Genomic DNA, 10,715 nt, shown 5'->3' on the forward strand with positions numbered 1-10,715 from the left:
GGTTATAGACTAGGCAAGGGAACTGAAAAAAAAAAAAAAGAACCAAAAACACAACCCATAGCAATATTAGCCTGGACCTTCACCCTTAGATAGAAAAAGCACCTGAATATCCCCACAGCCCCTGTGAGGTGCAGCATGTCCCAGTGACTTCCCACCAGCCACCTCCAGCTGCTCCTGAGGCCTGGGAAGGGGCTTTGTCTTGGGGTGGCACAGGCTCCAGCCCAGCCTCCTCACTGCCCAACCTGAATATTTTATATTTATTTCCCTCTCCCCTCCTTTGAGGTGGCAGTTGTAAATCTACCTTTCTCAAAATTCAATAAAACATTAATTGAAAAGAAAAAAAAAAAAAAGGAGAAAAGTCATTTCAAGCCCGACAATAAAAGGCCAATTGACTTCTCAATTTTCTAGTGGGCAGGAGAAGAAATCAAGCATACGCAGGGAGAAACTCAATTCTCCAAAGCTCTCGCCTTGAGGAGTTCCAGCCCTGTCATCTCAAGGGTGCTGTGTCCCCTAGCACTCGCTCAATTCCAGCAGGGTATTATTTCCTCAGCTCCGAGGGAAGCAGGAATCCATCCTGCATTATTGATGACTCCGGCTCAGCCGCTGCCCCTCTGCTCCACACTGCCAAAGAAAAGCTGCTGAAACAATACCTGGGGGCTGGGGCACAGTGACAGACCTCACCCCATTAAAGCATCAGCCACGGGAACTCGTGCCTTAAAGGCAGCAGAAGGACAGGAAGAGCTGTGAGGGAAGGGAAGGGAAGGGAAGGGAAGGGAAGGGAAGGGAAGGGAAGGGAAGGGAAGGGAAGGGAAGGGAAGGGAAGGGAAGGGAAGGGAAGGGAAGGGAAGGGAAGGGAAGGGAAGGGAAGGGAAGGGAAGGGAAGGGAAGGGAAGGGAAGGGAAGGGAAGGGAAGGGAAGGGAAGGGAAGGGAAGGGAAGGGAAGGGAAGGGAAGGGAAGGGAAGGGAAGGAAAAGGGGTTTTGGGGCTGTGGGGCAATCAATATTCCAGCTGATCCATCCTGCCAGCAAGTTAAGTGGATCACTTACCCCCAAACCATGACTCTGAAGCAGACTGAACTTTCTGAAATCTTCTAAAAGAGCAGATCTGATCCCAGAAACACCAAACCCTGACTGAGCCCTGTCAGGGCAGAGGTAGGACTCAAGCCCCTCACACTGATGGATTCATCCTTTCCTCTTTCTGCACTTTGCCTCTCTTTCTCCTTGGTTTTTTTTGTGGGTTTTACCTTCCTTCTCCTACACCCTAAACAATTATTTCATTTTCTCTTACAAATCTTGGTGCTGAACACCTATATATATGGAGGCTGTACAGTAGTAATGAAGCCTCAGTGTTTCAGGTCAGAATGCAGAATTCAATTTAATTAATGAAAAAGCACCACAGACCTGGTGATTGCCAACTAGAACTGGCATCCATAGCCAGTGAAATGCAATATATATGTGCATTTTTTGTAGAAACCAGTTCAGTCCATCAATGTAGGGCTGAGTTGCAAGCTGTAGAGTAGTTCCAGTCCAGTCTTTAAAAGCCTTATGGGCTCTTAATCCACTAACTTCTCCACACTGACATACTGGATCAGTAGTTTGATCCTGGGATGCAACTGTTTACAATGAACTATGCTGCTTTCCTTGGCTGTAAGAAAAACAGAACTCATAGTCACAGGTTCACAACTAAAAAGCAACTGTAATAATCCACCTTGTTTATTCTAAATTAATTGAGAGAAACATCAAGTTGATTTTTGTGATACGGGTCTAGAATGATGAGTGGTTTCTTCCATGTGCTTTTACGTAGTTCTAGGAAATTTTGGGAGGAAAACCTTTTTAGAAACTATAGACATTTAGTATTCAGGCAAAGTGTTAGATCTGAAGTTTCAAAGTACCAAAGAAAGGAAGTAAAGAATTTGTATTCAGGTTCATACTTCTCTCCTTCCTGGAGCTAGAGGGCTTGGATCAGCAGCTTCCCTCTGTTTGTAATAGTGCAAGAAAAACCTTTCAAGAGCTCTATAATTATGCCTTTATTTCTGTATGCATATGTATCAACTAAAACTGTCTCTGTATTATTTACAATCATGAATGCAGAATGGGAACAACCATAAAAGATCCCCTACTTGCACAATTTTTGGATTCTTCGCTTAGTTAATTTCTAAATATTTGGCAATATCTGTTCACTAAGGTTTGTATATTCTGGCTACCCCACCCCCAATGCCCTCCTTGTTCAATACCTGAACAGCTTGTGACCTTTGAACACCTCTGTCCAGACTTCTTACTTTATGAGTTTTAACTGTGCCCCTCAGACTTGCCCAAAACAGGGAGAGGCTGGAGTTATTTGAACTGTTCACTGAAAGACAGCAATTTAAAGGACCTTTACAATGAAATTCTATCTTACTCCAACAGTTTCAATGATTGTGAAAAAAACACCTAAAAAAAAAGTTCAGCAATTTCACACAGTGGAAAACAGCCCAGGGCACAAGAAAACTAAAACCAAACAGTTTGCCGTCAGTGCTGTAGACTGTGTTCAGTAAAAACAAAAGATCAAACAAGTTCTGTAATCATTATATAAAGCACATTTGCTATGGCATGTGAAGAAAACATACTTCCTTCCTAATACTAATTAACATTAGAGAGTTGCGGGCTGAAATGCAGGATAAAAATAGCTGTTTAAACTAATCACTCAGCAAGATGTAAATGTTACATATAAAGTATACCTAACGGGTTGGAATATTTATCCCAGAAGTAAAGAAAGCTTTCACTACTCATGAATTATAGAAGTTTCTCTTCCTGCCTCACTGCAACAATATATGGACGCTTTGGACTCTCCCATCATCTCTTTGGACTCTCAATGTGATGGCTCTTCATGGAATGTCTAGAGTTTTCCTTATGTGTAAGCATTAAAAAGTTTTTGGAACAGCCACAGTTGTGGAGAACGAAGGAAAGTGTGAACAGAAAACATAAGGCTGAATAGTTTCATAAGCAGCACCCAGATATTCCAACTGCCCAAGCCATGCTGTGCCTGTGAGCAGTGCCCAGGCTGGAGGGCTGCAGACACTGCAGAAAATGCCACAGCTGACTGCAGCACTTCACCTGTGCAACAAACACTTCTACATCTCCCCAGAGAGCTTTCCTAAGGCACACAAACCAGGCAGCTCTGCATAACAGAGGGTGCCATCACTAGATCTGCCTTTGTTTCTCTGAAATTATTTCTCCTTTCAGATAATGCTCCATCGTTCCACAAATAAAGCCCAGAAAATGTTGTCTTTTTTGTCAGCTATTCCTTTGCTTCTCCCCATCCTATGGCTGCCCCACTGCCACCAGCACCACTGTTCATAGCTCCTTATGGGCAAGAGGGGAAGGCGTTCAATGACTGGCATGACACTGAGCAGACCACCAAAGTATCCAAAATATTCCTGAGCATAAACCACACTATAAAGTCCAGGAAGCCAAGTGTTATTGAAATAATATTTCAGAAGTTTTCTAGAAACAATTTCCCTAGTAATTTTCCCAGCAAGAATTCCAGATATTGTAACAACTGGAGAAAAGGTGTTGAAAGGTGCAGTGCTTAAGTGTTGCACAGTTGAAAAGTCAACACATTTCTGTCTGTTTAGAGAGGTACAGTATTTCCATCCCCCAGGATTTCTAAAGACCTGTTGAGCTCTCTAATACAGATAGCAATAAAATATGTTTTTGAGTCACAACAGTGTTCTGCAGGACTCAGCTGAAATATATCAGCAAAAGCACATGAACACATCTCCGGGATGCCTGCCCCTCCATCTCACATTTGGCTGCCTTGGGCTGGATTCAGGAGTGCTTATTTACCAAGCAGGAAATTATCACAAGATACACTTGCCATCAGTTACACCAGGGCTATGAAGACAAGGCTGTCCATTGGGTGCTAGGCTAATGAAAAAGAAAATGGTGGGGTTTTCCTGCATCAGCCCAGGAAAAAAAAACACCCCTCTGAGCATCCTCTATAGTTCCAGTCAGATCCCAAACTCAAGCTACCTGGAACTCCAGTCTCACAGCATTACCATATCAGTCTGCAATGACTAAATAAATGAAAGTAGTCTGTAGGAGACAATGCAACCCATGACAGCATGTTCTCTGTGTCCTCTTCCAGGACTTGGTCAGCAGATGCTTTAGACCAAGGAAGCAGCTGAGCAAGAGCTCTGATGGAAAATCTTCAGGAGCAGAGGTTTAACCCGATAGAAAGGGCAGGCTGTTCAAAAGCACTGTTTTAAGGTTAGTTGAAACTGACAAGGTAATTCAAATCATCTGGCCAGGTAAAGGCAGTCACAAGCCTCCTAGGCCAGCCAAACTTCCCCCTTCCCCCAAAGCAAAGCCAAAAATCACTGAAATTTAAAAAGCAATTAGGCGTAATATGTTCCAAAGCTTTCCTAAGATAAATTCATTCCACTGAAAATGGAACTGTTTGGGGCAACACAAACACCACCTCTGCTCCATCTTAAAACATGATTCATACCACTAAGTGCTTTGTTTCCCTCTTGCAGCATGTAATGTTTGGACTTCTTAAAAGGGTCATATTGAATTAACGGGTTCACCTTGAAACCACACAGTGGAACAAAAAGCTGTGTGCCAAATGGGATTCCAGAGGGGTCCAGCTTGCAAGAACACAATTCTCCCCTGTTCAGTAAGAGGAGCAAGTGTTGTGACAACCTTTAAATGCTCAGGTCCAAAGCACAGATCTTCTCCCACGTTCCTTTCAGCTTGCAGCAGTGTCCAAAATGCGCAGGCTGCGTTCTGAGCAGCGGGCAGGAGAGCCCGCAGGGAAGCACTGGGGGAGCTGCATATCTAACCACAGACATATTGCAAGGATCAGCTAGCAGAGACTGGTTATATGGCTGTCACAGCTCATTGGATTTCTTTGTCTTTATCCACTCTAAGCATTTAAAAGACAGCCCTGTGTTCCCGTGTCTAAAAGTATTTGGTAAAGCTCATATATCTTCTAAAGGGGAGGAAGCAAGAAATAAACTCAAAATCCCGACTTAAAATAACCTGAAATAATAGTAGTTTTCTTCAGAGAAGTTGAGAACAAGTTGTGGAGAGAGTAACAGTGCTGGTAACATCTAATAAGGATTTAGTCTACACATGTGACCTATTTGGTGCATTGTCTCAGTCATGTAGTGCACAGGGAGCTGGAAGTGTAACAACAGATAAAAGATACGGCTTACCCTGCTGAAAAAATGTGAGCCATTTCAGCCTCTCTTGTACAGCTATGAATAGCTCATTCACAGAGGGAAGATTTTTCCAGCAAAAGGAACACAATCCAGAAAATTCCTCTGAGGAGATTTTTTTTTCCAAATTATAATGCAGAACATCACTTACACAGAGTTCCTCAATTCTCATTTTGTGGGGAAAAAAAAAACCCACTTGTCTATCTTCTAATGAGCCTCAATGCTGATTTCTGAGACCACAACCAGGTAGGTCCTCTGCAGGTTTGCACCTCACAGCAAGGATCATTCAGGATTTCAGAACATTTGCTGTATTTCACAGAATAAAGAATAAACTAGAAGCAGCAGTTTGATATGGAAGCAGGCTGACTCACAGGGGTCCTGGCCATCTATCCTGTGATGCAAGCAGATATACAGGATGATTATTTCTAAGTTTGTGTGTTTGGACTTGTGTAAAACACGTAGGTGTTTTAATGAGCATCTTCCTTCTGCAAGGTCCTTCATGGTGATGAAGTCTCCATCATGGAGACTTCAAAAGTTCCACCATGGTCCATGATTAAAAGAACAAGTGGTACAGTAAAATTCTCATCAACAGAACCTGCTTCAAATGTCATCCTTCCATGTACTCCAGCACTACACATTCCACGTGCTCCTTGGATCACTCAAGACAAGGCTGCATCACCTCCCTGGGAAGGGGAAGGAGGCTGCCCTGCATCGAGTCCTGCACTCCCCAGGGAGCTTCTCCAGAGCTGTCTGCTCAGGGCACAGCGAGGCACTGCCTCAGTGAGGGGAGGTCTCAGGTGCTGCCTTTGCTTCAGAGCAAAAAAATAAGGTGGGTGGTATTTGCTTTATCCCAGAAGCTAACTCAGCTGTACAAGCAGCAGCACCAACATGAAGAGCAGTGCCTTGTGCCTAGGAGTTTATGATCCAGGAAAAAGACAAGGAACAGTAGCAGGAAAACCAGGACACAGAAGCAAATGCAGGCAAGGCTGGTAGGCTGGTCAGCCCTCCTGGCAGTGCTCACAAGCAGCCCCAGCCAGACCACTCTCATGGTTATTAGAAGGAGAAAGAGAACAGTTTTTCATGCAGTAATATGGGAAGGTTTAAGGGAAGACATGACAGATTTGGAGCTTTTCAGGGAAATGCTCCTTAGTCCAGTTAGTCCTCACTCCACAACTCTTCCTCCCTTTCTGTCCTTCCACCTTATTTTGCCCTTAATCTCACTGTGCATTTTTCCTCCCAGCTCAAAGAACAAACTCACAAGGGAGCCAGATGTGCTGAACGTATGGGTTTAAAGAGGCAATCTGCATAACAACAAGAACCATGTGAAATAATCTCATTTTTTTCCATCTTGCTTCTATTTTTTGCCCAGTGGAAAGAAATAAAATATAGACCTAGTTCATGGTTTGTTCTTTTCAAAGCAGTTCCATTTTCTTTCATTCCTTCCTCCACCTTTCAGGGTTTGGATATAATATATGGCTGCACAAATACTTCCCATCCACATATATGTATGCATTACTGTTTTGCAGCTGTATTGCAAAGATTCTTTCTCTCCAAACGATTTCATCTAAAGTGAAAGACAAGTGCCCCCTATGGTCAAACAAATAATCTATTGTTCAAATTGCAATTATACTGTATAAATGGAGTCCCATTAGTTTCCCTCTGAGCACAGTATTAAACCCAAAGAACTCAGTAAGCAGCAATTTTGAGGAAAGAGAATCATGAAGGGAGAAAAAAGAAAATATTGGTCTGTTAACTGTAAAAAAGGATGATTCTCTTTTGATCTGTTGTTAGAAGCCCATAGGGGATGCTGAATACAGAGATAAGGCTCTTGGTCAGGGAGTCTGGATATACAAATTTGAATAGTATTTTAACCTAGACCACACATTCCTCTAAAGAATAGAAATTTTTCTCTCATATAACAAATGTGCTTCAGCAGCTTCCTAAACTTAAAAGATCCAAAACTGGAAGCAAGGGGAATCTCCAGAGAGTCAAGTTTCACAAGGGATGCCATCTTCTTGGCTGTATTGACAGTGAAGAAAGGGAAGTGGCTCAAGAAGCAGAACAAATATTAAAGCTTAAGCCCAGGTGTCTGAGTGGTGTCTAGAAAACCTCTCTTCACCTATTAAAGGGACTGCATTTTGCAAATACCTCGAGGTATCAGCCATGTCAAGCACTGTTCATCTATAAAAATCTGGCCTCAGCAATGGGTTCTGAAGACCTACAAATGAAGCCAAAGAAAATCTGGTCTGCTGGATCTTACCCAAAGCCAGCTGAATCAAGTTTTGGACCAGCTTTAAGAATTTTTGCTAAAAGTCATAAGAAACTGGATCTTCCCCTTGTGCACCCTGCAAACGAGAGAGAGCCAGCAGCACTCCCAGCCAGAGGAGGGATGGAGAGGGAGCTGTGGTCACAGCAGGCTGGCTGCAGGACCAGGATCAGGAGGCAGCATTTATTTAAAAAGCAATTAAAAATTAGAATTTAATGCCTCTGACAATTTTGCTGTTACCAATGTGCTGCTTCTATGTCCAGCCTACTTTATTCTCTTTATTGCTCAGAACAGACCACCACTGAAGTTGTCATTTTAAAACACTCCACTGTGATTAAACAGCTGCTGCATTCAAGTAGTTCTATCTTCTATCAAAGTTTTTAAATCACAGTATTTTAAAAAGATGCAAAAAAACCTCTGGTATATAATAGTTATTTGATTTTTTACATATGTGTAGAAAAAATAAACACATTAGATCTCTAGCCTTTAATTAAAAAATAGTTGGGGGGGAAGGAGTAATATCTTAATAAGTAACATCTGACCTAAAAGTATTTAGTAAATCATACCCTAAGTGTGGCCAAAAACTGTAAGATTTACTGCAAGTAAATCATTATTGCTATCTTAGTCTGAATAGCTTCCATCTGATTTCTGTATGGAAATACACTCCATGGAAGCACAGCCTTGAACTTCAAAGGACATGCAGGATGCTACTAATTTCTGTATCTGACAGTGTGATGCAATGTTTGGATTTGCATCTCTGCACTTCAAAGTGTGGCACTCTCTAGATAAGGTCTCCATTTATTTTAACATGGATTCACAGAGGTGAACAAGGAAGCAGCACCCGAAACAGACAGTAACTCCCCCAAAAAGCAGGGGAAAAAACCCCAAACCAACAAAACAAAACCCCCAATCCTGCTCTGTTTGCTCCTCTCTGAATTCAGTAATGCCCTGGAGACCAAGGATTACAGGGGAAGAGTACAAGTCATAGTTGCAGTACTTCAAGTAATCTCCAGTGTCCAAAACACAGTGTCAACATATGGTACTCAAATGAAGATTTGGAACATCTTTGAAGTAATATTGAATCTGACTAATGCGTAAAACACAGACCTAGCTGCCTTTTTTCTTTATTATTTCATACTGGGGTTGTCAGAATTTTAAATAGTGCAGCTAGAAGCTAGTGCATCTTTCTTCTGTGAATTATACAGAATTTTATGTTAAAAAAAAACCACCAGAATGAATTCTGAGAGTCCACTTTAGTTTTTGCAATTCTGGAAAGACCAGGATCCTACAGGATAAAGATATAAAAGCTTTTTGGCATTTTATAATGATACTTAAAATGTCACACTCTACATGTGAACAATGTCTCTCACATTGCAGTCCTAAAGAAAAGCATCCAAATGCTGGGATGTGTTCACAACTGCAGTACAAATAATATTCATACTATCAAAACACATAAACAAGTCTCCTGCAACTACAGCTCCTAGAACTGTTCTCACCCCTCCTTGTATAAAACATCAAAGTATTTTTCAATACCAACAGCTGCTGACCAGGAGCCTATATACAACTGCTATAATTATTTATTTATAATTAATTAAGCCCTGATCGTGTTCAGCAAAAACATTTGGGAGAAAGAAAAATTCTTACAAATCTGACACAACAGAGAGAGGTATCGGGGGCCAAAAGCAGAAAAATCTTTAAGCTGAAAATCCAGAAAGAAATTGCTGGCATTGTGTAATGCATGTTCAAACAGCTGCACCTAAAGACACGTTATGTAAGATACCACTGTCACTAAGGTTCCTAATTGTGGAGTAGTTACCAGGTATCACATATCCTAGGTATACACTGTCCTTATAATTTAGTTTGCATAATATGCCACTACATGAAAAGGATTGCCTTTGTATTTAATCATCTTTGATTTTTTTTAGGGTTTTTTAAGGAAGAAAAAGGAAAAAAATATCAAAGCTAACAGGACTCAGAAGATTTGTGTAATAAACATCATATGCAGATTTTTATTTCCCAATTCAGCTGGAGATCAATGAAGTATTTTGAAGTTTGATTAAGGCAGTTAAGCCTCTCAAAAGTTCCTGTTTCAACATTAAAAATAAGTTGTGAGGTACTGTTATATTAATTTTTTTAAAAAGGAATAGCAAGTTTCATTTGCTCAATTAAAAGACCAAAAATCAAATAGTGTTCAAAGAAAGAATTCAAAATTAGAATGCTGCTTCTTACTCATTATGATTAGTTATCATTCACTCGGTGCAATATTTACGCATATTCCCGAATCCCTTGGTCCTTCCTGAGGCAAAAAAGGTCAGCAGGAGTTTTGACTACATCCTTCAGGATTTGGCCCATATGGAATTAGAAATCTATATAATTCCAAGCATTTTCTCTGTTATATAGAATTCTTGCATACTTAAACAACTTTGTATTTAGAACGAATCTCAGAGATTAAATACACCTCGCATCTGGATCATAGATTGTGCTCCACATTGTACAATCCACAGTTACTGGAAATGTTTGTATCCTTTACTGAGAAAGAATGATTCATTTCATAGAAATTTTCATCTGCTATTAATCTTCCAGGATATAGTTAGTGTTCTGATATTTTCAGATATTGTTTTATGGAGGGATTTAAAGTAGCTCTCCCTTGGCAGCCTGCAAGATTACTCAGTGATTATAAGCAACTCAATACTGTATGACAGCATTTCCATGCAAGGGACTTACAATCATGTTTCATTAATTCGGCTTGAATGAAGCCTCATTTCAGGCCTTGAGGAGCTTAAGATTTATGTGAAATTAATAACATAACAGATGTCTTCACAATTTGGTTCCTCTGAAAAAAACTGATTACTTTGAAAACTTCAATGCTTTAAAATGCAGACTGAGGGAGTTTTTACTCTAGGGTAAAGAGTTACTCGTTTCTATCAACTGAATCTCGGAACTAAGTGGAATTTAAATGTCAGATTTATATTAAATAGTCATATTCACCATTATTACATGTAATAAACAAAAGCCTACTACTTTCATTAATAAGCAGTGTTGGACATTTAAACTAAAGCTTAGAGAGATAAAGTCAGCACCTTTGCTAAGCAGTAGGAGTAAGTGAGACACAAGGGAGGTAAAAGAAGAATATCCAGGAAGCCCTGGGTTTTTATCTTTGTTTCTGATAATTTAATCATCTTTTCCTCATAGGAAAACAAAATGCATCTGTGCTCACACAAAACTCCCCACTTTATAAGAGTTGAAGCT

The 10,715-nt window shown here is 40.7% G+C and overlaps 1 long non-coding RNA gene across 1 annotated transcript; it reads left to right on the forward strand.

Moving 5' to 3' along the window:
• Positions 1-964: 964 nt before the first annotated feature.
• LOC146766427 (uncharacterized) lies at positions 965-6,595 on the forward strand. The gene is made up of 4 exons (XR_014957757.1): positions 965-1,151; positions 4,126-4,247; positions 5,793-6,029; positions 6,441-6,595. It is a non-coding gene; the product is annotated as an uncharacterized LOC146766427 (long non-coding RNA).
• The last annotated feature ends 4,120 nt before the right edge of the window (positions 6,596-10,715 follow it).

This window comes from Lonchura striata, chromosome 11 (assembly GCF_050655825.1).
Source record: "Lonchura striata isolate lonStrDom1 chromosome 11, ASM5065582v1, whole genome shotgun sequence".
NCBI lineage: Eukaryota > Metazoa > Chordata > Aves > Passeriformes > Estrildidae > Lonchura > Lonchura striata.